Below are 27584 nucleotides of genomic sequence, written 5' to 3' on the forward strand. Positions count from 1 at the left end.
ATGTGCAGTTTATCATAGAGGGTTTCGTCATTGGCATAAAACCAAATATAAAAATACATACACAGACACATATGAACATACATGCACCTACATACATCCATACATTAATAGACATGACCAATTGATAAACTTTATGGAAAAACAGTTTCTCAATATTACCTCAAGTGTGTGAAGCTGTGGCCACATGTGAGACCCCATGTCTCCTCTCTGATACATGCCGTTTATCATAGTGTTACGTCATCTGCACAAAACGTGTGTATATATTTAGAAAAACAAACTATAAAAAGCATTTTTTTAAATAAAAATTAAAAAATAGTACACGTCTCCAAGTTTGGCTGATGATACCTGGAAATTTATCAATCATACAACCTTCGTCAACATGTTCACAAATGCGAGAATCACCCGTGAAAGACCAAATCTTAATATTTCTATGTTTTCTTAATGTTTTTTTTTTTTTGTCTTTAGATATTGCAACAGTTACATTAATTAAACAGTTACATTAATTAAAATGGGTTACTATCTTTTTTTTTTTTTTTTTTGCATAGCCCAGTAGATTGTGAGCACTTTGACCAAAGTTGTATTCTTGTATTTTGTTGCTCAATTGTCTTTAATCGTTGATGACTTCTAAGAAACTGCACTTACTTCTATTTAAAGCTGAGGCAATTGGTGATGAACCATGCAGCCTTCTCTCTGATTTGGTTATGCGTGTTAGCTCACCTGTAAAAAAAAAAAAAAAAAAGAAAAAAAAAAAAGAAATGTTATCAATCTGAAATCAATAAAATAATAATAATTTCACAACTTTATAAAATTCTTACCAAATAAGTTAAGCTCCCCAAAATTGATTAATTAATATTTATTAATAAAGCTCCAATTGTTAAATAGAAACTAACAACATAGGCTAAACACTGTGCAGTTTAGAGCCAAGAAATTGTTTTTTACACCCTGTGAATGTACTTTGCACAATGTTGCATTCCAAGAATATACTGTAGCTCGGTTGCTTTTTTGTCTACATTAATCAAGCCTGTTATCACCAACTGTAACATGCCAATTAATTTTAATGGCTTTAAAAGTGTGCGATTTATAATTTGTATAATATAACAATAATATTATACTATAATATGTAACATGAAATTAGCTCATTTTATGAATATTAATAATCAACAATAACGGTTTATTCTTAATTATTAATATTCCGGCTTAAGCTTCAGTCAAACAAACATATGATTGTAAATGATCATGCTAGCGCGACCAAGCGGATTCCCAGATTATGAATATTAATTATCAACAATAACGAATTATTATTAATCATTAATGTTCCGGATCAATTTATTGTTAACTTGACAAAACGAACACAAGCAGAGCCGCCGCTCTTCCGAGCGGACACGGTAATCTATTCATTTAGAAATAGGGAATTTAATTGCTACTTCTTGTGAAGTAGATTAATCATTCAAAAGTTTTAAACAACTTATAATAGATAGGCAGGGGAATCGGTATTTCAGTGACATTTTCTCGTGAGGCAAACAATACAATTCATTTGATTATAAATGGAATTTATTGACTAGTCAGACGTAACACACAAACATACATTAAACACAAAACAAAGGTAAACCACGTGGAGATATCGGGTCTATAGAACGTGTAACAGCAAAGTGAAATGGTAAAGCCAGGAAATATAGATTTCAGATAAAAGAGTGACAAAACTTTCAGTTCCACACGCACCATTACGGACCACCAAGGTTATAAAAAACACCTTTTTGATAAAAGGGGCACAACTTAATCGCATAACTAAAATCACCTGGGGCCTCATGTATCAACGCTGCGTACGCACAAAAACTTTGCGTACGCCAGGTTTCACGCTCAGAATCGCTCACGTTTGGATTTACTAACAATGAACTGAACGTGGGAATGTGCGCAGGTTCACGGCAGCTTTCTGGCAGGCGTACGCACATTTTTTGTGCGTGTCTGTTTTATTTCCATTGGCGACTCCTAGAGGCAGTTGTGTTAAATTCTTCTCTACAAAGTGTCTGATCCTTGCAATGGCGTCTGTATGAGACGGGTTCATATAGTAGGTATGTAAGATTTCCATACCATACAGTTGACCAGCTAAACATTAAAGCACAATTTGCAGCAGTCGCCTGTTTTCCCAATGTAATCTGAGTAATCTACTGCACGCACATTGCTATAAAGACACTATGTGAAGATGAATTTGCATGCGTGAATCAGAAACATTTCCATTTAATAAATGTGCAAATAAAATATGATGCACAAACTTATTGATGATTCCTACTTGTCTTTCTCGTGATAAATAGTGGGCAAAATCTGATATGTAGCGGGGAAAAAAAGAAGAAAGAATTCATCAGACGCTGGATTCGAGCCGAGTTTATGCTCGAATGTGTCAGTACATGAACACATGTTTCTTATGAGGTGCGCCACTGAGACTGCTAAGGGTGCTGCAACATTTCACAGATATAAACCACACTATTTCTTTTTTTAAATGCACTCAGTGCGATGTTCAGACCCAACTGTGTTAACCGTATCAGCTAATCTCTCCCACTCTATTTTTTTCTTTTGTTGTTAATTCCGGAGAACAAACTTGCAAATAACACCGCTTTTCTCCGGTCTACCTCCGAAAGCAGCACCTCCATTTCACATTCTGTTCAAAGTTTCTCTTTTTGCTTGATTTTGCCGTTGCTTTTTCGTTGGGTTTTGCCATTAGCATAGTCATTAGCATATTCATACGGGGGAGGAGGCAGGGAGGGGTTTTGTGCTCGTGCATGTTGCGCTCAGTTTCACGTTCATTCAGATGTACAAAAGAATATGCGTGAGATTCGGCGTACGCAGTGTTTCATACATCTGAATTTTTTCTGCGTACGCACATTTACAGCTTTGTGCGTACGCAATGTTTTAGTAAGATTTCTACGCAAGTCTTCGTACATGAGGCCCCTGGTCTTTCATGTCTGGAGGTCTCTTTTATGCGTCTCTCTTCCGTCGTGATGAAACTCGATGTCCTTCTTAATGCGTGGAGTTTGTAATGCAGTTCGGACGAACACGATCGCACACTTTAAACTGAGTTACTTTTGCCGGAAAATAAAGAAAACGTGGCGGGAAAGTCCATGCGGCTGTGAAGAGCCGTGTGGCCCTTAAAGGGACCACCGTCAATGATGTTCCTTTTTGGGACGTTCTCTTTCTGCCCAGATGTTTGGGGGGAAGTGTGCTTATACCTGCGGGTCACGTGACAAACCGTACAGCATTCTGACCAATGATTTCAGGGGAAAGTTTGCGCGCGAACCTTCCTTTGTCTCGGGGCTGCTCATATGCAAATTTGAGTGTCCGCCTAAAGCATGCGGACAGGCATTTAATACAGGGCTTTAAAGAATAAAGCAATGCGAGTTATGCTCTCGCTCTATGCATCATGTGTTGTAAAATGTCAGCAGAAACCCATCGGTACCAAACATGGGGGGGTTGAAAGTACATCAACATAATTTTTCATATCCTTACAATATTTATGCTTTACAAAGGCCTAAATGGAACATGCATACAGGTTATAAGAGAGGTTACACAGGTAAGAAAAGTCAGAAATGAGATACAAAGTTTACAAAACATAACACATTGGTTTTGTGCTGGTTCAGGATTTGATGAGTCCATTTTCTTTCTGTCAGAACAGCCTCGTGGGGGTGTGTGTGTGTGTGTGTGTGTGTGTATGTATTTGGGCAGGAATGTCTTTGAAGCTTTCCTGCTCATCTTTCCAGTCCCCCCTGAACAACTTAAGCTGTCACGAAAATCCAGACTTCTTGGAGCCAGGAGTCGTAAAACCTTCTGACCAAAGCCAGACCGTGATAAAATCAATAAGAAATTTTATCTGTGGACTGTACGCTACAAATAGAAGAATCACTTTGACTATCACTAACAATTTCTGTAAATAACACAACTATTGTTCATCTCTTTAACAAGGCACTTACATCTTAATGAATGTTGATGGCTGTGAGACACATCTGGGGTTCTGGGTTGCAGGTGTTCACCCCTAAATGTCTATTGCTGTAACTACATGGTGAAATAAAAAAATGCAAGTAATGTAAATCTTGTACTGTAAATTTTAAATGGTTTCAAAAGATAATAAAAATTCCATATAGTAGGTCAATCAGAGCAAAAAAGGGGAGGTGGCATACCTCTGGGGGTACCTGTCAGTAGCGTATGCGAAGTCCGGCACCTCCCAGACGCCTTGCCCTGCTGGCAACACCCAGTAGTCCCGCCCTGCCGGCACCTCCCAGATGCCTCGCTGGAGGGCTGGAGGCAACTGGACTAAAGCCGGCTGGTCTGGAGGTCTTTGGGGAGTCGGCAGAGCTGGAGGCGACTGGACTGAAGACGGCTGAACTGGAGGCGACTAGACTGAAGCCGGCTGGACTGGAGCACTGTAACGAGCTGGCAGGGCTGGAGGCGACTGGACTGAAGCCGACACTGGAGGGCGCTCTGGGGCTGGAGCAACCCTCACTGAAGAAGCCTTTCTCTTCAGCCTCCGCTTTTGGGTGCAGGTTAACCCTTGGGGGTTGGTCATGGGCTGGGAGATGGTGCTTTTGGTGGTGAAAGGGGTCCATTTCCCCTCCAGGATCTTCCTCTCCTTCCTCAGGTAGGAATACTCCACCACCTCCCCTCAAGTCCATGTCTCAATTTTACCCAGCTCCCAATCGAATGGTTCATCCAATCCAGCCAGAAAGATGTGGATGAGGTTGGTCTCACTGAACCCAAGCCCCCGGACTGCCTCAAGGAGATCTTCGGCGAAGATGCCGAAGGGGGAGGGTTCTGCTGGTGAGGCAGTCCTCTGGCTAGGGGCTGGTCGTTGGGTTCTTCTTCCTGGGAGAGAGCTGGGCGCAGAAAAAAAAAAAAATTTCTGCTGAGTCCTCTGTTGGCCAGTTCGTACTGTCATGGTTTGGGTTGGGGAAAAAGGAGCGAGGACTAAAATACAGCAAACTATGGGTATTTATTAATAAAAATAAAAAGCAAAACAAACTACCCCGATGGGGAAAACACTAGCAAAACAAATAAACAAACAAACAAACTTGATTGGGCAGGCTGGTAGGGATCAGGGCTGGAACATATGACAGGACAAGGAGAGAAACGATGACATACAGTGACGAACTGGCACAGGACAGCAGACATGAGGGGATTATAAGCTGTAGCAAATTAACACACAAACAGATGAACATAATTAGTTAATAATGGGTTAACAAGGAGGTTGGGACTAGACAATAGACAGGAGAGCACATGACACAGAGACAACATAAGCCATGTGCTCACATAATACAGGACAAGTACAAATAGCCAATGAGAGAACTCATTAACCACACGTTCACAATAACAGGACAAGACGAAGCAGGCAGCCACAATGTAAACACATAGCCACGTGCTTGGAAAACACAAATAGACAAAAGACACGAGCACACGAAAGATGAACACCTTACTGTGCACTCACACATATGCAACGCGCATGTTTTATCTCAGCGTCAACCAAAACCGAAACCAACTAGACGAAAACACTGAGAAGGAAGTGCAATGCCACCAGAACAAAACACAAACACGAGTACAAGAGCACGCGCATCCGAGGTACGCAGAGCCTGCGCGGCCGCATCAAGCGGGAGCGCGCACGCTCTGCGCACACCAACGATGTCATGCGCGCACACAGAGACACACACAATGACAGAAACAGGACAAGACAGAGCAAGTTTCCGGACTCTGCCACCAATACAAGAATTCACAAGACCAGAGTGGCAGAACCCTGACATTTTTTTGTAATGATCTAGATGTGAAAAACTAACAATTTAACTATTAAATAGTTCAAGTGTTGGGCAGGTCACATCTAAGTGTTTTGGGCAGTGAATTGGACATCACATAGGACATATGGAATTTTAAAACATGAACAAATTTGTGCAGTGTTTATTTCACATATACACAACTAATCCCAGTTAACTACCTACCTTCTGTGGCTGAGCTTGACGGGGAAAAGCTTCAAAGTTGACTTTCTTGAACGTCAGCTGTACATATAGAGTAACTTTTTAACCATTTAAATAATCACCAAAAGCAGAAACAGAAAGGCAGTTTAATTGAAAAAGTATACTTAGAAATTGAGCAGTTTTCCTGTCTTGGGCTGTAGATCTTTAAATTTTGTCAGACGATCCGGCAAAGACACATTTGGTGTTAGATGGTTTGAGTTGAATTTGAGTACTTGTAGCTGAGGGAATATTGCAAATTCATGTTTGTAAGGGAGACACAATGCCTTTCTGTAGACATTCTTTCTGCTTCTCAGAATTATACTTCTTGCCATTTTCAAGTCACGACTGACGAACATAATGTTGAACAGCTTCGAATTGCATGACTTTTCAAACACACTATCACAGTCTGTTTCTCAGAGCATATCAATCCTTAGTGTTCCATCACTTTTTTTTCTCTGATAAATCCCACTACATTATCCATGAGTAGCACACAGTTGTCTGACATCTTTGATGTGATCTTTGTTTTTCTTAGTAATTGTCTTGCATGCATTTCAGTAGACTCTCTTTCTGCAAGTCTTTTTGTGACTTGCACCAGTGGTTGTTTTCCACTTCTCACAAGTTTTTTTTTTTTTTTTTTTTTTTTTTTTTAATAACCTGCAGGTGGTTCTCAAATGTAAAACAAGATATGTGGGTTAAGGAGCTGCGAAAGTTAGCTAAGTCATCAGCCAAGTGTTTGATGGAATGGTTGTTGTATGGTGGTAAGGTGGGTCCATAGAAATCCACTGATGTATCCAAAAAGTGCTCCAAAATGTCACCTGCATATCCTAGATAACATTCTCTCTTCCCATCCATGTCTTCCAAAAAAAATGTTCATGCCAACACTTAGACAAAGAAAGCGATGGCACTGGTCTTTAGTAAGTGCTTCCTTTAGGATTATCGGTCCTGTGTAAAGCATGAACTGACGTAGCTCAGTATCTTTCCACCTGTCTAATTCTGCCATGCCTCTTGGCTGCCTTGAAAACTCAGCGGGCAAAGCACCCTTCAAAATGACTGATGTTCATTTCTAATTTCTTAGAATACTCAGTCGACAGATCTGAGGGCCACACCACAAATATGTAAGAAGTCTTTTCGTAGCTTCAAGGCAAACAAGGTGCATGTAGTCAAGTGGAACCTGTTTGAAACATAAAATACCAGGTCTTACCAGAGGCCATACTTGCTTTTGATGGTGAGGTTATCCAGCTTGGTTGAACACCTCATCTTCTCTTTGTTCTGAAGGACCGTATGTTAAATACACTGCCTTTCCCTCCACCATTTGTGCTACTGCAATGCACTGCTCACATCCGTGCAAACTATTATGACTTTTAATGCATTTTAGAAAGGACCGTACAGTTATACAGTTTAGAGGATGCAAAATGAGTTGACAACGTCCCAAATTAATTCTAATACTTCTAAGAAGATCTTAGAATCACACCTGAGAAACCACAAAAGCAGAGATGTGGCTTTTCTTTAACTGCTTAAGATCAATCTGCACTAGATCAGCAAGAGACAACATTAGTTTGTGTTACTTGTGTCTATTTGCTGGAAGTCCTAAATTTCCCTCACCGGCTGGCCTTGGGGAAACACGGTGCTCCAGATTGGCTTGTGGCTTCGGTGACGTCCTTGGGATTCGCTCGTGGTCGGCTGTCGTTTACCGAGTTGACGGACTGATGAGAGTCGGTTTGTGGAAGTTCATGCAGTTTCGGCGGTCCTGAAACTTAATTTACATAGAGAATTTGTGGTGACCCAATAGCGTGGCGGAGCGGTGTCCGAGCAGGTGAACAGGGGCAGAAAGCAATAGCATGCGCAAGCCAGCTAATGCAAAAGCAAAGTTTCTTTGTTGCAGGGTGTTTTTAGGTGACCTGGTTTGGTCCATCCCCATGGCACTGTCTTTCAATGAACAGTTGCCATAAAGGGCGGGGCCATGCCCGTACTGACGTAGGAGGGGTCAATCATTAACAGACTGCATGTAGATTTAACGTGGCAAGTTTGTAACTTAATCACATTAAATGTTACAAGATCAATACTGTTTGCGCTAGTGATGCGCGATACTACTGATTTCCGATCCAATACCAAGTAAAATCAAGGCGAGTATCGGTGATACAGATCAGATACCGATACTTTGCCTAAAAATTACTGTTTGGGAAATTAAAGGAACAAGTAGTGTACTTTAAAGTGTCACTTCATACTGAATACGAGACATATTACGGGTTATTCTTGTTTATTGTTTATTGATAAAGACTTATCATACAAAAAAGAGCCAACTTACATATTTATCGACAGCATCTGAGCATGTATATCTTAAAATGCCTGCCTAAACATCTAACACCCATAATGATGCTCTGAAAGGCGTGGAGTAATAATTTCTTTAGAGAAGAACCCTATAATTTCTTTCTTCAAATGATATTGTTTTACACACACACGCATTTAAAATAATTCCAATATTAGTTTTGGTAAAAACGTGCACTTTATTTTCCATATTAATTGAAATCTATGCAAACGGTTCATACAGGACCAATTAAAACATAAAATCCTTTACGAAGGCTAACATGTATTCTAATTTCATATATAAAGCATATAAATAAATAAATAGATAAATAAATAATGAAGCTATTTATTAAGAAATGAAGTTTAATACTTTTTATTGATTAGGAAAAGAAAAAAATCATACTTTTATAATAATATTAATGGTGATGACGATTATTATTATTATTAAGTAGGATATTGTTTATTTAAGTTTTATGAAAAGTCTACTTTTACAATTTGACACATGTAAAAAGCATTAACGTATCCTACATTTTTTGTTTTCGCAAGCTTTAGAGACGTAACATATATTCTGTTTTAAATAATAGTTCACCTATAGCTTTTGCCATGAGACAAAAATGTGTTCCAAATGGCATCAATGTTTTCAAAGTGCACTGCGAAGGGAGCACAATTGTAAACATGAAGATTGCTAAAACTGACTTGAAAAATGCTTTGAACGCAAATTACACCTAAGAGTGATGACTTTAATGCTTTATTTAAAAAAATAATTTCAAGTTTAAATGTTAGAATATTCTGAATGAATAGGATATAGGGGGGGAAAGTGGGAATAGAACTCAGCCAGGAACTATGTTTCTATCTACAGCTCCAAAGGTATTGTTATAGCAAGCGAATGTGACGCGAGGGAATATGGGGGGAGAGAAGGGATTAACAAATCATCCACAAAGCAAATCCGACTACGCCACCTGAGAAGTTTTCTCCCAGGAAATAGAAACTGGCTCAAACATTACTCTTAGGCCACACAGGTTCAGTTCTCATATGAATAGGCAAGAGACGTGAGTATAGTATAAAAGTACAAAATTTATTTCCAGAATTTGTGGCAGATTAAAATAGTCACATAAAATTCTCTGAACTTTCTGCCAACACCTCCCTCCAATGTAACTGCAGTAAATAAAAAAAATAAAGAAAATGAATTTATAGAAAACAACAACAACAACAAGTTATTACAAAGTAAATATGAAAACTAAATTAACCGGAGAAATAAATTGAATAAACTAACTTACAGGGCTGAGGTCACACATAGGAGGGATCACCAGTGCTTCATATTGTTCAAAAAGCACACTTCCACACACACACACCACACCTGCACACTAAATTCACACACTCCACACGCCCAAACTGTCCACAGCAAAATTTCAAGTGCAGCGACACCACCACCACCACCTCAAGATCCTGCACCAGTGGGACCTCAGTTCCTGCAAGGAAAATCAAATCAAGTCAATATACGTGATAAATTATACAAGAGGAAAAAAACAAACCAAAATATTGTTGCGGGGGATTTTAATCACTCAAACTTAAAGACAGTGCTCCCTAAATTCCATCAAAACATTCTCTGCCACACAAGGGGAAACAAAACATTGGACCATGTTTACACAAACATAGCTGAAGCATACGCTGTGACCCCCCTCCCCCACCTGGGTCAGTCAGATCACCTTTCTTTGTTCCTTACCCCCAAATACTCACCCCTCATCGACCGTGTGAAGCCATCAGTGGGGACCATCAAAGTGTGGCCAGCGGGGGTAGACTCCACACTCCAGGACAGGTTTCAACGCACAGACTGGGGTATGTTTGCTTCCCAGGCCACACATGGCTCTCACACAGATATTGACAGTTACACTTCCTCTGTTCTGGAATATATCAACACCACCATAGACAGTGTTACAACCCAGAAACAAATCACCACATACACGAATCAGAAGCCATGGATGAACAAGGAGGTGTGCCTCCTGCTGAAGGCACGCAACACTGCCTTCAGATCATGGAATGCACAGGCCTACAGCACTTCCAGGGATAATCTGAAGAGGGGCAATCAAAAAGGCCAAGCACTGCTACAAGCTTAAGCTAGAGGAGCACTTTCCAACTCTGATCCTCGGTGTATGTGGCAAGGCATCCAGGCCACTACAAACCCAGCCAGTCCACACCCACAGCCACTGATGTCTCCTTCCTGAACGAGCTAAATGACTTTTATGCCCGCTTTGATAGAGACAATAAAGAACCCTACACCAGGATCACTTCCTCCACCGACCACTCACCTATCACTCTCACCTCCTCAGAAGTACACAACGCACTGAGTCATATCAATAGGCGTAAGGCTGCTGGACCAGATGGTATTTCTGGGCGTGTCCTCAAAGTATGTGCAGAACAGCTCGCTGAGGTATTCACAGACATTTTCAACCTGTCGCTCAACCTAGCAGCTGTGCCAACATGCTTTAAAACCACCTCCATTGTGCCAGTGCCCAAACACTTCAGCCCAACATGCCGGAATGACTACCGGCCTGTAGCACTCACACCCATCATCATGAAGTGCTTCGAGCGGTTGGTCCTGGCACATCTAAAAGACTCTCTGCCATCCACACTGGACCCACATCAGTTTGCCTACCGTGGCAACAGGAGCACAGATGATGCAGTCTCTATAGCACTGCACTCTGTACTCACACACCTGGGGCCTCATGTACTAAGATTTGCGTGGAAATCATACCAAAACATTGCGTATGCACAAAGCTGTAAATGTGTGTACGCAGAAAAAATTCAGATGTATGAAACACTGCGTACGCCGAATCTCAAGCATATTCTTTTGTACATCCGAATGAACGTGAAACTGAGCGCAACATGCACGAGCACAAAACCCCTCCCTGCCTCCTCCCCCGTATGAATATGCTAATGACTATACTTTGGCAAAACTCAACGAAAAAGCAATGGCAAAAGCAAGCAAAAAGAGAAACTTTGAACAGAATGTGAATTGGATCAGGCCACATCTGCTCCACCACCGTCACACTCAACACTGGTGTACCACAGGGCTGTGTGCTGAGCCCCTTCCTCTACTCCCTTTTTACCGTTGATTGTAGGCCTGTTAATAGATCCAACACCATCATCAAATTTGCAGATGACACCACAGTGATTAGTCTAATCAGCAACAATGATGAGACGGCCTACAGGGAGGAGATACAGCATCTGGCCACTTGGTGCACAGACAATAATCTGCTCCTTAACACCATTAAGACCAAGGAGCTCATTGTGGACTTCAGAAAGGGACGAACAGGCTCACATGATCCCATCCACATCAATAGGATGGCCGTTGAGCCTGTCTCATCCTTTAAGTTCCTGGGGACACACATCTCCAAAGGACCTTTCCTGGTCCACCAATACCTCCAGCCTGATCAAGAAGGCTCACCAGCGCCTATTCTTCTTAAGGCAACTGAAGAAGAACCAGCTTTCATCAGCCGTCTTGGTGAACTTCTACCGCTGCACAATAGAGAGCATTCTGACAAACTGTGTCACAGTCTGGTATGGAAGCTGCTCTGTTGCTGAGTGTAAGGCACTGCAGCGGGTGGTGAAAACTGCCCAAAGCATCACAGGGACCACACTGCCAGCCATAGAGGACATCCAGAAGAAACACTGTTTGCGATGAGCACGCAGTATTCTGAACGACACCTTTCACCCTGCTCACAGACAGTTTTCTCTCCTGCCCTCTGGCAGGCGCTTCAGGCTCCCCCGGACAAAAACCAGCAGACTGAGGAACAGCTTTATCCCCAGAGCTGTCTCCTTCCTGAACTCTGCCCCACACTGACTCTTTTGCCCCCCCAATACACCCCCACTCTCCTCTAACTTAAACTCCTCGCAATAACAGCGGCGCGTCTTCATTGGCTATCCGCTTGTTAAGTGGTGATGTGTTTGTGACGCATGTATACTGTTTCCAGGTCCAAGCCGCTATTCATTTGAGTGGAGAAATCATTCGTTTATGATCGCGTTTTATTCCTATCACACATTAAAGTTAATTTTACATAAAGTCATAGTGTACACTACTATCTCTGGGCTTGCTGCATAACAAATACCAAAATTTTAACTATTTATAAAACAATGAATCACTTTCTGGCCATCAGATATTAGGCATGGACATATATATTGCGATTGTGACTTTCAAAAGTATTTAATCGCTTTGTAAACATTTTTTCATTACCATTTCATGAATCTCCCCATTCAGTTGAATGGCAAGAGAGTGAGAGAGTGCTTGGACCCGGAAGCCGCTCCGCTCCGCTCCGCTCACACTTAAAGGGCCATGACACCCCCCTCTTTCGGTTAAAGTCTACTTCAGAATTTTTTCAAAAGATGCATGATTAATGGGCATGGAGCTCCGCGAGCATCGGGTAGGAGTGGGCGTGGCCAGCAGGGGAGAAGGGGAGCGAACAACTGCTATTGTCAGTTAGCTCACAAAATGAGACACAAAGAGGAGACGCATGAGTTTATAGCTCACAAAGTTAAAATGCAAAGAAATGAACAGTAATTTAATGCCCTGCTACATTTGCAATTTGTAATTTCATATACAGACAACCCCAATTTATATCATTATAAAGATGTGTGTTCATGTAAACACTATAAATGAGGATTCTCCCTCAATCCCCGTATCCAGCAGACTCAATGCAGCAGGTCTCCTGACCCGTCTATTTTAACCATTAACCCTGCTGGTAATCTGGAGGATTTGGGCAAACACAGCAGCACGGCGATGTGTCTGAATGTGAACGAATTCCGGATAAAAGACAGCGTCCACCATTCTCTAATTCTCGTGCTGCTCTCCCGACAAAAATGCTAGCAGCACACACACAGCTTTGCTGTATGATCGGCCCTGACAAGATGGGAAAACATGCAACAAACCCCGTGGATGATGGAAACAAACGCATATGAGCCTTCATGTATGGCTAAATACTGTGCCGTGGTTTCCGTGTCTCAGCTCGGGCTTGACACTGACAGGTCTGGCAGGTCTCATGAATAATTAAGCAGTCGGCTCTTCTCATAGGATAAGAGAACTCCGCTATGAATAATAATGAGAAACCGACGCGTCATCATTGCACTTGCAGTTCTGCGCTACGTCGCCGATTTTGATCCCGCCCCAAAAATCATTTTAAATCTGGAAACTGAAATTAGCTGACAAAAGCTCAAAATTATCCAGTTTTCCCCACAATTAAAGCTGACAGGTGCTAACATTGTCTTAACTGATGCTCAACACACACACATCTGTTAATATAAAAAAAAAAAGTTCTCCGGGGTGTCCTGAACCTTTAACAAGCGGATGACGCGGTTCGGCAGCAAGCAATCAGAATGAAGTAGTCATTCTGTAATCAGAGAACACAGACCTGTGAACTTTGGTTCCGACCACAGTTGTTCCCAAGAGTTTGATTATTGCGGGTTCTGGAATTTCAATTATTGAAAATCGCGACGACGTGGGGCCCCCTAATCACACGGGCCCCCCCCCGCGGTACGTGCCCTGCGGGCTCGTCCGCTACGCCACTGCTAGCTAGCGTGATCTGCAGGTGAACAGTGCTTTATTACGCACATGACTTGGCAGGCGGAAGAACAAGTAGTTCCGACTAAGTTGGAAAGTCACTAGCTTTCGTTCAATACCAGAAATCATACATTTTAGACTCAAACAGATCATTTTAATCTGCTAAAAGGGTTAAAATAACACATTGGTTAACCTGGTTGGTTGGAATATGAGGAAAACTATGGCATATTATTCAAAGATACATCTGCCTAAGTTCTAACCTTTTAAGAGATTGTATTTTATTCGTATGCATTATTTCTCTTTATCTCTACGAAATTGTACATCTGGCAGGATGTGCCCAAGGTGAGCACATGACCATGTAGAAGAGTCATTCAAAAGAGTCTCGTGGGGCAATTACTTAAGTTTTTCCAATGAAAATACTGTTAAGCCCCATTGTGAGTAATTTAAACATTTACTAAGTTAACTGAAAGGCACCAGAACATCTGCGGCCAAACTATTGATGCAACTATTCAAGTCTATTGGCGCTCTGTTATAGGGATGATTTAAGACTTCAAGCCAGTTCAATGACAGGCAATTTGGCACCCGGTTTTCAAGCCTGATTCGAACTAGTTTTGAGTTCTGCAACATTCTTAGCATTTCAACAGATGTATTGATTTGGGTTAGTTGTGCTCTGCTTTTGTTTTGAGTTTTGTATTATTTTCAGTTTGCTTTTTATTTTCAATTTTTGCAGAGCATTTCTTTTTGTTTTGTTATTTAGATATTTCTTTGGGTTTATTATTGTTATCATTAGTATAATTATTTGGAAGATTATCAACATTTATGTTGATGTTGAACCAGAATATGTGAGATGCTGTGATTCCAAGCTGTAGCTGTCTCTCAACCAGGGGGCTATTTAATAAAAGGTGGTTAAGAAAAGTGGGGATTAAAATCAAAAGCCTGACTTCAATTAGCCAAACTAAACGTCCACGCTTAAATTGGTTCCATAACAGCAAGTTGAAGATTATTTGATCAAACTTAGTCTGAGTTCAGTTTAAATAATCTAGTCAACTGCTCATGCATGTTTCTGTTGTGAAACCTTAAAAGTCGAGCATAGATACATCGATTATGTTGTGCACCACCCAGGCAACTTCGAGAACTGAAAGAGCTCTGAAATGAGACACAGCTGTTCACAGCAAGTGTGTCACGACTCTTAGACAAGGAGGATCCAAATGCGTATTTCAATGAACAGAGGACACACGAAAGTTCAAACAAAAGAGAGCCACAGGCCACACCGAAGACATCAGACAGCGGAGGATACTGGGAGACAACAGTTAGGAACAAGGACAAACAAGGACAACAAACGGACTGATAACCAGCACATACCACAGGAGGAATTATATAGCCAGCCAAATGAGGTTCAGCTGTAAGATGATAAGTCAGCTGATGACATCAGGGGCCTGTTTCAGAAAGGAGGTTAACTGAAAACTCAGAGTATTTTAACCCTGAAATGAGAGAAACTCTGAGTTTTCCGTTTCAAAATGGCAGGTTTGTTAAACTCGAGAAAGCAGGGTAAGTCAAGCCTGTTTCTGAAAGAAAGGTAACTTTAACTCAGAGTCAGTTACTGTGGTAACTTACTCTGTGAATCTAACCTGGTCAGAAGCAGGTTTTATTCTCTAAACTCAGAGTTTCTGTCGGTCTCCTCCCCTTTTTTAAAGATGAAGCGGTATTTCTCGCCTTAGTCTTACGTTTCCACCCACCTATTTTAATGCTCATTTTGGATACGTGCATAAAAACGATTGATAGAAACGTCATGATGCACATAACTTTTTAAAATATGCATAAAACACGCGCATAACTGAGTAGGATAAACTTTTATTCGATAAAAAATGTGCGCATAAACTACGATGGAAACACTTTTACTGAACAAATTACAGTATGTACATTAAAAAAAGATCATGATCATATGATAATGAAAATGTGTGTAAATGGACAAACCAGCAGGCTGGGCACACTGTAACGTGTCTTAAATATTGTTTTAGTCATTCTAAAATGCCTTAACTGTTTCAGTATTAGTGTATATTATTAATTACCTCCGAATGTCTGGTGCGTGTCAAGAGTCTCCGCGTCTCATGGCTTCAGACGCCCCCACGTGTTCATTGTGTTTCAGCATTGTCTTCTGACATCGAGGCACAAGTACATTAATTAGGCTAAATAAAGAATTAATTGACGCAGCTTCTTCTACCACAGTAAATTCTGTTTTTACTGTTGATATTTGGTGCCAGTTTAATCAGGAAGTGATGATTTTTTTTCTCTTTGACTCGTTGGATGGAATTTTATTTGCATCTTTTATGCAATATTCCAGTTTTGCACATAAATTTATGTAATATATTTGGATGGAAACATGGCTATTGCCTACATTTTAGTCACACACAGAAGAACTGTACGAGAATGGCTTATCCTTTTTTAATAAATAATTAAATTAAATTCACCTTCGACACGCACTGTAACTAGATTAATGGGATTATTATTCTTTCTAAAAATTATTTTTAGTACTGCTTACCTTCTAAATGTTATATTAACCTCTATCACTTGATCAATAAAAAAAGGCAGACACACAAGTGCACTGTTAAATCATTTAAAACTAATAAATGTATAAAAAAGTTTAGAAAAAAAATATAAACGTCACAAATTACATTACTTATTTTATTATACTTAAATATTTAAATACTTAAAAAGTGAAATTAGGCATTAACTTGAGCAGCTGTTTTCCCACGCTAACTGTCTCTTCTTCACTGATGGTTGCTTCTTTTCAAATATATACACTCATATTTGCTATAACTTTGCATGAGAACATCAAGTTCAGCTGGAGAAAGAAATGGTGATCTCTTTTATAAGATGTTGCCATAGTCACTCGTAATGTCTGCGCTCCATTGATAATGCCTTTTTAAAGTAACGGTGTGCGCGCTTAACTCTGAGTTGGTCTACTCGAAGTTGATTGACCCAGCTCAGATCAGCTGTTCTGAAACCGAAAACTCTGAGTTTTTAATCTCTCGGTAAATCAACTCAGAGTTCAAGTTTAAACTCTGAGTTGTTTGAACCTCCTTACTGAAACAGGCCCCAGTTGATCCTAGCACGCTGTCAACACAAAAGGTAAACAAACACACACCCTCACACATGACAACACACAAGGCATGATACATAACATACAGGAGGAACACACAGATCCATAAACCGTGACAGAGTGAGCAGATTGTTCAATAGGCTACATTTGTAGCAATATATTTTTAAATATAGGCTATTATTTAGGCCTATTAACATGAAATTAAATATTTGTTATACAACACAGTAATTGTGCTTGACCGCACACATGTGCGTGAGAGAGAGGATTTGCGTTACTGCCAATTGTTGCTTGCAAGGAAAAGTTTTAATGCATTGCAGGCTCACTGTAACATACAAAATGTTCTAAATGTAAGCACATAGGTTTAAAATAAATAAAGAGTCGTGCACGCACAATCGGTGGGATTTTTAATTTGCTCTTGAATCTGCTGCAAATCGTGCTTTTCCTTTGCCACTTGTTTCCCGTGGCCCGTGGGAAAATAACATTACATTAAAGTGGCGCTGCTGCTCAGCACGGATCATCTCCTGATTATTCGGCTCATTTTATATCTTTGAAGTCATTATTTAAGAAATGTAGTCTTCTTCTTTATATTAATCAGTGTCTTTCTTACCCCCGTGCTCGCGTGGGTTTCCTCCAGATGCTCTGATTTCCCCCAAATCCAAAGACATGCGGCATGCGCTATAGGTGAATTGAATAAGCTAAATTGGCCATAGTGTAGGAATGTGAATGAGTGTGTATGGATGTTTCCCATTGAAGGCGTCCGTTGCATAAATCATATGCTGTATAAGTTGGCCGTTCATTGCGCTGTGGTAACCCCATTAATAAAGGCACTAAGCCGAAAAAAATGTGTGTGTGTGTGTACAGTATATATATATATATATATATATATATATATATATATATATATATATATATATATATATATATATATATAATTAATTTTTTTTTGCTATTGAGTGAGTATAAAGTTTTAATCATTATTAAGAGGTTAAGTGAATTAAAATAGCATCAGAATATGGCAGGTGAATGTTAACATTACTTTGATTAAGCTTGAACTTAAGACTTAGTCTGAGAGTTAGCCTGCCCCGTACCAGGCTAGTTTCCCAGCATAAATTGCCAGGGTAACTAAGTTTGAACTATCGTAAATTTGATTTATGAAACTGAATCCGCCATTAATAAACCTGACTTACCAAAATAAGCCTGGCTTTTTCTGTAAGCTTGGTTTATGGAATAGCCCCCAGATCATAAAAAGTACATTTTGTTCACCTGAACAAATCTGTTGGATTGTGCATTTAAGATATTTTCAGTTATTTACTTTAATTTCAATCTACTTCAAGAACTAGGGCCTTTCCCAGTGGACGACTGGTCTTTTTTAACTGGTGGTTGTGGTTCTTTACCCTGTGCTGTGAAACACTGAGTGCTTGATAGTGTGATTCGAGTGCACTGTGGTGTGAGCGTGTGCTGGGGTGAAGTCGGTGTATTTTTATTTTGTGCACATGAAATTTTTTTGTGAATATAAATAAATATTTTACGCACGTGAATTTGATTTTATGCATGTGAATTTGGCTACACATGTGTACATTGTTTCTTTTGCGTGAATTACTTTTGAGTCTTATTTGACTCCATAAAGAATAAGTTAATCATTATGTGCCCCCCAAGTAAAGTTTTGACATAACAATACATTACGCCTGTTTCACAGCGTAAGCGAAAGCAGTGCGTGATCAGCACGTGCGCAGCGCATATGTCGAGTAGCAGCAGCAAGCAGGCGTTTGCCTTTCCCACCAGCTGCATCTGCAGCGCGCAGTTCCTTTAAAATAATTGTTTCGCGTTTCATGTTTCTTTAAAATAATTAAAATAGTTTTTATTTACTAAACACGTTGCAATTTAACATTGTGCAAAAGGAACAGGAACTTTCAGACGTGTTTGTAACGTAACTGTTAGCGTTAGCATACATTAGCTCGTGTTTCGTGTTTCTTAAAGCAAGTTACATTTCGTATCAAATTGTTTTAAGTTACTAAACAGTGTTACAACCAAACACTGTGGAAAATGTTTTAAGCTCTAATTTCACAAAGCAGTAATTAGTACACAAGCAGTAAAAACCTTACCTTTCTGACCGGGGGCCTGTTTCAGTAAGGAGGTTCAAACAACTCTGAGTTTAAACTTGAACTCTGAGTTGATTTACAGAGAGATTGAAAACTCTTGAGTTTTCGGTTTCAGAATAGCTAATCTGAGTTAGGTCAATCAACTTTGAGTAGACCAACTCAGAGTTAAGCGCGCACACCGTGACTATAAAAAGACATTATCAATGGAGCGCAGATATTATGAGTGACCATGGCAACATCTTAAAAAAAGAGATCAGCATTTCTTTCTCCGGCTGAATTTGATCTGCTCATGCAAAGTTATAGCAAATATGAGCGTAAAAAGAAGCAGCCATCAGTGAAACAGAGACAGTTAGCCTGGGAAAACAGCTGCTTAAGTTAATGCGTAATTTTTAATTTTAAGTATTTAAATATTTAAGTATAATAAAATAAGTAATGTAATGTGTGATGTTTATAAAATGTTTCTAAGCTTTTATACACGTTGATCAGTTTTAATAGATTAAAAAGTGCACTTGTGTGTCTGCCTTTTTATTAATCAAGTGATAGAGGTTGATAACATTTATAAGCAGAACTAAAAATAATTTTTAGAAAGAATAATAATTCCATCAATCTAGTAACAGTACATGTCAAATGTTAAGCTAATTATTTATGGAAAAGGACAAGCCTCGTACGTGACTTTGTTCTGTGTGTGACAAAAATGTAGGCAATATCTTGTTTCCATCCAAATATATTACATAAATTTGTGCAAAACTGGAATATTGCAAATAAATTTTTATCCAATGAGTCAAAGTGAACAAAATCGTCACTTCCTGATTAACTTGCGCCAAATATCAACAGTAAAAACAGAATTTACTGCGGTAGAAGAAGCTGCGTCAGTTAATTATTTATTTGACAATTGTTTGAAGCCTCCTGACACTCGGAGTTAATTAATAATATACAATAATACTGAAACAGTTCAGGCATTTTAGAATGACCAAAAACAACATTTAAGATGTTCTACACTGTGCTCAGTCTGCTGGTTTGTCCATTCACTCACATTTTCATCATCATCTCTAACAAACCTTTTTTTAATGTACATACTGTAGTTTGTTAAGTTTATGCACATCTTTTCTTATCAAATAAAAGTTTAACATACTCAGTTATGCACATGTTTTATTATGCGTATTTTCAAAAGTTATGTGAATCATGACGTTTCCATTAATCGTTTTTATGGGCATCTCCAAAATGAGCTCTAAAATAGGTGGGTGTAAACGTAAGGCTAAGGCGAAAAATACGATTCATCTTTAAAAAAGGGTAGGAGACCGACAGAAACTCAGAGTTTAGAGAATAAAACCTGCTCTGGACCAGGTTAGATTCACAGAGTAAGTTGTCACGGTAACTGACTCTGAGTTAAAGTTACCTCTCTTTCAGAAACAGGTTTGACTTACCCCCATTTCTCGAGTTTAACAAACCTGCCATTTTGAAACGGAAAACCCAGAGTTTCTCTCATTTCAGGGTTAAAATACTCCGAGTTTTCACTTAACCTGCTTTCTGAAACAGGCCCTGGAATTCACAGGAAAGTTTTGAAAAACCAAACAAATTTTTTTTCTTCATGTGATCTTCATGGCGGTTGGCAACCAGCTTTTTGGAGCATTATCGCCACCATCTGGAATAGAGTTTGGATCAGGAGTTTACTCATGCATGTGTTTCTTATGAAACCAACTTCTGCTTTAAAAAAACAACAACAGTCAGAACAGGAGCAAGCTATCTCGAAAATAAGCGCATTTTACACCCTTTTTCCAAGATGATATGTATAACCCATTTGTAAATAATATTGTTTTGTTTGCGTCTAAGCATTGCGACCATCCACACAAAATATTCTTATTATTTTGTTTCTGTTGTACCATGAATATTTTCTCAAATTATCATTAAATGTGAAGCTAACAGATTACTAGATAAAATAAGAATTTAATTGGTTGCCGTCAGCCGAGTCTTTGCCAGAAGCGGCCCGGACTCTACATACAGACTCTGGCCGGATATGGTTAACAGGAATCGGGCCAGTGCTTTACAGCCGCATCACACATGCATGTGCGCGAGTGAGCAGCGGGCCGCACTTGGCCCGGATAACACTCGCCGATGCCGAGTCGGAGCCGGCGGCGCCGAAGATTTGTAACTGGAGTCAATTAATGTTTCTTAAGATTATGCAGTGATTTATGTATATACCTAATACAGTACTGAATGCATTTCTGTGTGGAGTTTGTATGTTCTCCCTGCTTTCGTGTGGGTTTCCTCCTGATGCTCCGGTTTCCCCTTACAGTCCAAAGACATGCGGTATAGGTGAATTGGGTAGGCTATATTGTCCGTAGTGTTTGAGTGTGTGTGTGTAAATGTTTGCCAGAGATGGGTTGCGGCTGGAAGGGCATCCGCTGTGTAAAAATGTGGGACTAAGGGACTAACCCAACAACAAAATGAATGAATGAATGTTAATCACTCACCACACTTAAATGAATTCCTTTTAGATCTTAAAAAAGAATCAGTTAATAAGACAGACTTATGCAGTGTTTTACGTATACACCTAATTCATTTTCTTTAATTTTTACCTATGTTAAATAAACCTACTGCCTACTGTATCTGAACAAATTAAGTTTTTTATGTTTATTTATTTTGTTTTAATTTTATAACTATATAGAGATTAATGTCATTGCTGTGAAATAAAATTTAAACTATTAACCATTATCTTGACAGGGTTTTTTATGCTGGCTGAATGGCATGGTTATCCACACACAGTAAAGAGTACCCTAGTATCCATGTGATCTATCAGCCCTATATTAATATTCATTCATTTTCTTTTTGGGTCACCACAGCGGAATGAACTGGCAACTATTCCAGCATATGTTTTACGCAGTAGGTGCCCTTCCAGCCACAACACATCACTGAGAAACATCCATACACACTCTTTCACATACACACAGACACACACACACACACACTATGGTCAATTTAAGCATACCCATTTCATCTATACCACATGTCTTTGAACTTGTGGAGGAAACTAGAGCACCTGGAGGAAACCCACGCCAACACAGGGAGAACATACAAATTCCACACAGAATTGCCAACTGACCCAGCCAAGTCTCGAACCAGCGTCCTTCTTGCTGTGAGGCGAACGTGATACCCACTGCGCCACCGCGTCGCCCCTATATTAATAAGACATTTTAAATGTATACAAATAAACAGTTTGTAATTTTTTTGCTCATTATATTTATTTATGAAAAAAACAATCATTGTCTGGACAGATAGTAAAAGAAAGCAATTACAACTTTTTTACACAACATCACAGAAACCAAAGTAAATTTGGAATTAGAAAAAAAGGAAAAAGTCAGAAAGTTAATATTTCACATATAGCAAAAGCTTTCATGATATTTTATATTATGTATATCACTTATATTTTGATCTATATTGGCTTCTTATTCTACTGTTGTCATAAATCAATTTATATTTTAATACATATGCTTTTTTTTAAATGCTGCAGGTCTTCAGCCTGCTGTACAGCCAACCAGGGATACGGCAGTCTTTTCTAAATATTACTTCGAATATTGCAGAAAAAAAATAATACAAATATAATAGTTAAATTTAAGTTTTAAGTTTGTCTTTTAACATGTTGAAATAAAGCTATAGTTCAAAAATATCAGGTTAATTTACTCAACTGCTGTGAGTTTTTCCCTTTTTTCAGTTGAACATTAAAGAAGATTTCGCTGAATCTGTAGTACGTGGTGATTTATAAACGTCATTCAATAGCGATAGCTAATAATATTGTAAATAATGTAAAAAAAAAAAATTGATAATTTTTCTTTACAAGACTTCATTATATCATGACAAGCCAAAGTTATGGATTTGTACCTGTTTGTATGTGCTTATTTTTAATCTGAAAAACATCCCTGTTTGGGGGCATTATACAGTATGAATCGCTACGGATTCAGCTAAAATACTTCCTTAATGTTCTACGGAAGAAAAAAGTCTGGTAACACTTTATTTTGATGGTGCGTTTGAGTATTAGACTGTCTGCTTAATATCTGTTGATACTGCTCGTTCAACAGACATTTAACTCACTATAAGAAACTTTGCAAGTACATATCAACATACACTAACTCTAACCTCAACCCTAACCGTCTACTTATAATCTAAAGAGAATTAGTTGGCATGTAGATGTAATGAAAGTTAAGTTTAACTAACGGACCATCAAAATAAAGTTTGACTAAAGGCCTCCTACATCTTGGATGACCTGTGGTTGAGTAAGTTCTTTTTTTGGGTGAACTCTTTAAGTATACATGTTTTTTAAATTATGCCTAGTTCATGTAAGATACAATATGTAGTCATTCAGTCATTCATTCGAGCAAAGTTACATAACTGGTTTCTTTTCTAAAAGGAGTACCCACTGCACAATTATCTCTTGAACTAGCCAAAAAAACAATTGAAATTCAAAAGGAGAAGATACTTCATTTGCAAGAGAAAGTTGACTTTCTGATGAACGACGGGAATTATCTCCATTCAAGACTGGAGGATGGTACATTTTTGTGTTGTTTACGTGTTATGTTAACTTGTGTGTGTTTTTTATTAAGGTAACACTACTTTACATACCCTATCATATGAATGGTTTTTGACATCATGCTAACGTATTTGGCATATATTATAAAAAGATTAAGAAAAAGAAATCTGCCTTTTTTAAGTATCACTACATTAAGTGTAATTAAATGATTTAATGCCTTGTAGTTTTATGTTCTCAATACATTGTATTTGTTCTCTGTCATAGCCCTTAGTCTGAGGTGTGAAACTGTTAAATCACCTGCCCGAACTGCATCATCACCCACTATTGCTTTATCACAGAAGAATCAGTCCACTAATACATCTTCAGATTCATCAGAATCAACAGACTGTTTTCATAGAAAGCATTTTTGTTTAAAATTTGTATAATAGTTGTACAAACATATGTCTTGCCTAAAAATGCTGAACTTGAGCTGTAGATCAAAATCTACTAGATATCTAAAATATAGGCCAAAAAAGGACTAGTCACACTTGTTAAACTAGACAGGATTAAATGAATGTGAAGTTTGTTGAGTTAGTATGTTTGATATCTAGTCAGTATGTCGAGGGCATAGTTCCAATCTCAAGTTTGGGGTTAGTACTATTTTGTTCTTAAAAACAAGGTTTTCTGTTTATGAAGGCTGCATATATTTGATCAAAAATAGTTACAAAGTTACAACAGAAAATTGTAACAGGAACACAAATGTAATGCAAGCGCCCATTGCTGAGTTGGCAACAGCAAACCACACCGAATTCAAGTGTTTAAGGGCAACCTTCAAGAAGGGTGAAAGCGTTCAAAAATTTGCAAATCTCTATCTCACACATTGTCTTGCTCAGTCTAATATGGAGATAATAAAGCAGTTTAAAGAGAGCAATGCCCAGCTTGATATTTTTAAAAAGTTAGTCTTTATCTGAATTATGCTAGATGTGAACAAGGCAGTTTATGTTTTTCACAATTCCCAAGGCTGTATGTTTGCATTGATGTTGTTTTTTTTTTTTTTTTGAATTATTGAAATATTTAGTTAATGCAGTCTTAGATTTATAAAACATTTTGATTAATGTTGATCTGAAGTTGAAAATTTGAAAAAAAAAAAGTTGTGAGATTAAAATGATCTGATCTAATAATTCAGTTGATTTACCTGACTGTTGTATTTAGTTAGAGTGCAAATAAAAGTTATTGGTGAATGTTAATAATGACTTCAGTTCATCTACATCTTAGTGATGGAATGCGCCTGCACATACTGAGTTGTCTGTACACATTAACTCATTCTTAACTACTCATAAACTAATATGAACTCATGAGTTGTTAATGTATTGTTATGTCATGACTTTACTTTGAGGGGCACATCATGATTAACTTATTCTTAGCTACTCATAGACTAACATGAACTCATGAGTTAATATATTGTTATGTCATGACTTTACTTTGAGGGGCACATCATGATTAAATCATTCTTAGCTACTTATAGACTAACATGAACTCATGAGTTAATGTATTGTTATGTCATGACTTTACTTTGAGGGGCACATCATGATTATAGACTAACATGAACTCATGAAGTTGTTAAGGCACATTATTGTAAAGTATTATAAATTAGATGTTATTAAATTAGATAGATTATATTATTAAATTAGATACGAACAATAGATACAAACTTATCCGATGCCAGGAGTGCTGTGTTTAAACAGCACAATATGATAAAAGGGCAGAATACACAATAATTTCTGACACAATAAAGCAGTAACAAAAACCAGACCCAGTAAAGAAGAATGAAAGCATCATCTGTAGGCTAAAGCTGAGTTTTTATTTGCGTGGTAATGTCTGCTTCACGAGTACATGTTAGTGTGATACTTTGGCTTTAAGGGCAATTGAGTAGTGCCTTGAGGCCCGATGCACTGTTACCACTCACAGTCAAAACATGAATAATGAACATGTGATTAATAAACAGTTGTTGTTGTTTTTTTTTATATTGTGCCTTCCTTGAGGAAGATAGTTATTCCATATATAATATGAAAAATATATAGATAATTAACATTCAATGGTGTTTTTCGTGTACACTAAAGGTATTCTTTTTCAAAGCAACTTATATTTAGCTTAATCTTAAGTGTTAATTAATACATTAATTAACAAACATGTACTAACAACTAATTAAGTTAGCCATTATTCACACATGAACTCATGTATATCATGCTGTAGTTAAGGTTAGTTCATGATTAGTTTATGCATTAACTCATCATGAGTTCATACTAAAGTAATGGTTAATTTATATATTAGTACATCATAATTCATGTACTGTTATTGTAAAGTGTTACCGATTAAAGATACAGATAAGAGGTTTGCACTGACTGGGCTATATGGTATGTGTAGTTTTTGAAGCCAAGTATGAACTAAATGCATGCTGTGTGTAGTTTTTCTGTAAATGGTAACTTATTGGAGACTGTAAGGGTTTGTATGTGTTCATATATGTATTGCATTTATTTATTTAATTTACAAAATCGCAGACCTTACAGCAGGCTATTTCACACCATCATTGATTTGCAGTTATAATCAATTCATGTTCATAGAAAGGAATTAACATTTATACACAATAATTTATGTGTATAAAGCATCTGTTTTGTAAGAAGTGCTTCTTATATAATATGTGAACAACCCATACAGCTTTACTTGGACATTTCCTCAAGCAAGAATGACGTTGACTGAAACGTTCTGCCATACACCACCCCCACTAAAAGGTTACCCTTTATGCAGTGAAAACACAACCTGATAAAGGTGACCCATACTGTAACATACTGTACCAATCAGTGGAAACGACCATTACTTACCTGCTTATTACAACACTACTGGTAGTTTAAGTCTGTTAATATGCCAGAGTGAACTTTCCTGAAAATGCATTAGTAACTGTTTGCTTGTGCTGTCCAGAAATTGTTTTTTTTTTCAAGAAATGTAAAAATCTGGTCTAAAATTATATTGTGCAAATCAAACATTTATAAGCTTGAAATTTTCCATGGCCTCTCATAAAAAAATAAATGAGTGTATAAATAAATAAAACTCATTTCTTTAAATCAAAATAGATATATTTACTAAAGTAAGCTTCTAAATTTGTCCTCGCTTCTGCTAATGATTCTCAGCAAAGACAAAACAAAAACATTGATAGAAATTTTTTTTTTTATATGAAGCACAGACATTGTTGTAAGACATACATCCCTCAATTTATCTTTGCTGCAATTTATCTGCTTTTCATTAAAATGTCAGTTGTGCTCGAAAGACACAGAGAAAGAATCTTATTTTACTGCAGTGGCATGAAGGACAGACTTATAATAAAGATAAGTGTTTGCCACCTCTCCAGTGGAACACATATTACATCTGGGATTTGATGACTTGTTTTGTGAGGGCGTATTTTAGAGGCCAGATGATGCACGAACAACCACAGGTAGAAACTAACAGATCTCAGAACAGTCAAGACATCAAGATCAAAAGATATCTATTTCTGTCCGTGGGTGGGAAAGAGAGCTGGAAGCTGCGAAAAGGAACAAATAATGATCCACAAACAGCCTCCCAAACACCATGCAAAAACAACATTGTGGCCGAGGAACGGAATAATGGGAGAGTTATATACTCTCGAACAATCCTATTTACTAAAGAAAAAGATATATCCCCACCCTCTCGATATCTCATTAGGCTCTGGCAGTTTTAACTGTAAACACAATACATCTCCAAAACAGAATTCAAATCTGCTAAGCTCGTTTTAAAGATAACACCATCCAAAGGTAACAGCATGTACCATAGGTATTTACCTTTTCAATTATACTTCTACATTAACTTTTTAAAGCGAGAACAGGATATTTTTGGGCATTGTTATTTTAGAAAGGACAGTATAAGGGCAGTCTGGGAATTGGAGCAGTAAATGACCTGGAGTTGTGACTCAAACTCAGGTTACCCAAAGTGCAACAGTACCATATGTTGGAATTATTTTAATTCATCGACATCA

At 38.3% G+C, this 27584-nt stretch overlaps 1 protein-coding gene across 11 annotated transcripts in view; it reads right to left on the minus strand.

Annotated features, from left to right (window-relative positions):
* The window catches only part of LOC101884613 (uncharacterized), a 71899-nt gene that overhangs the window by 32247 nt on the left and 12068 nt on the right, over positions 1 to 27584 (minus strand). For 5 of the 11 annotated variants that reach the window (XM_073951392.1, XM_073951395.1, XM_073951388.1 and 2 more), the window contains exons 5-8: positions 4167 to 4859; positions 3960 to 4041; positions 643 to 717; positions 160 to 241 (exon numbers count right to left, since the gene is read on the minus strand). The gene's annotated coding sequence lies outside the window, so the exon portion shown is untranslated. Of the gene's footprint in view, positions 1 to 159; positions 242 to 642; positions 718 to 3959; positions 4042 to 4166; positions 4860 to 5969; positions 6390 to 7586; positions 7738 to 27584 lie in introns of those variants that run through there. The other 6 variants (XM_073951389.1, XM_073951397.1, XM_073951391.1 and 3 more) reach the window with 3 other exon arrangements.

The sequence above is a fragment of the Danio rerio genome, chromosome 5, assembly GCF_049306965.1.
Source record: "Danio rerio strain Tuebingen ecotype United States chromosome 5, GRCz12tu, whole genome shotgun sequence".
Lineage (NCBI taxonomy): Eukaryota > Metazoa > Chordata > Actinopteri > Cypriniformes > Danionidae > Danio > Danio rerio.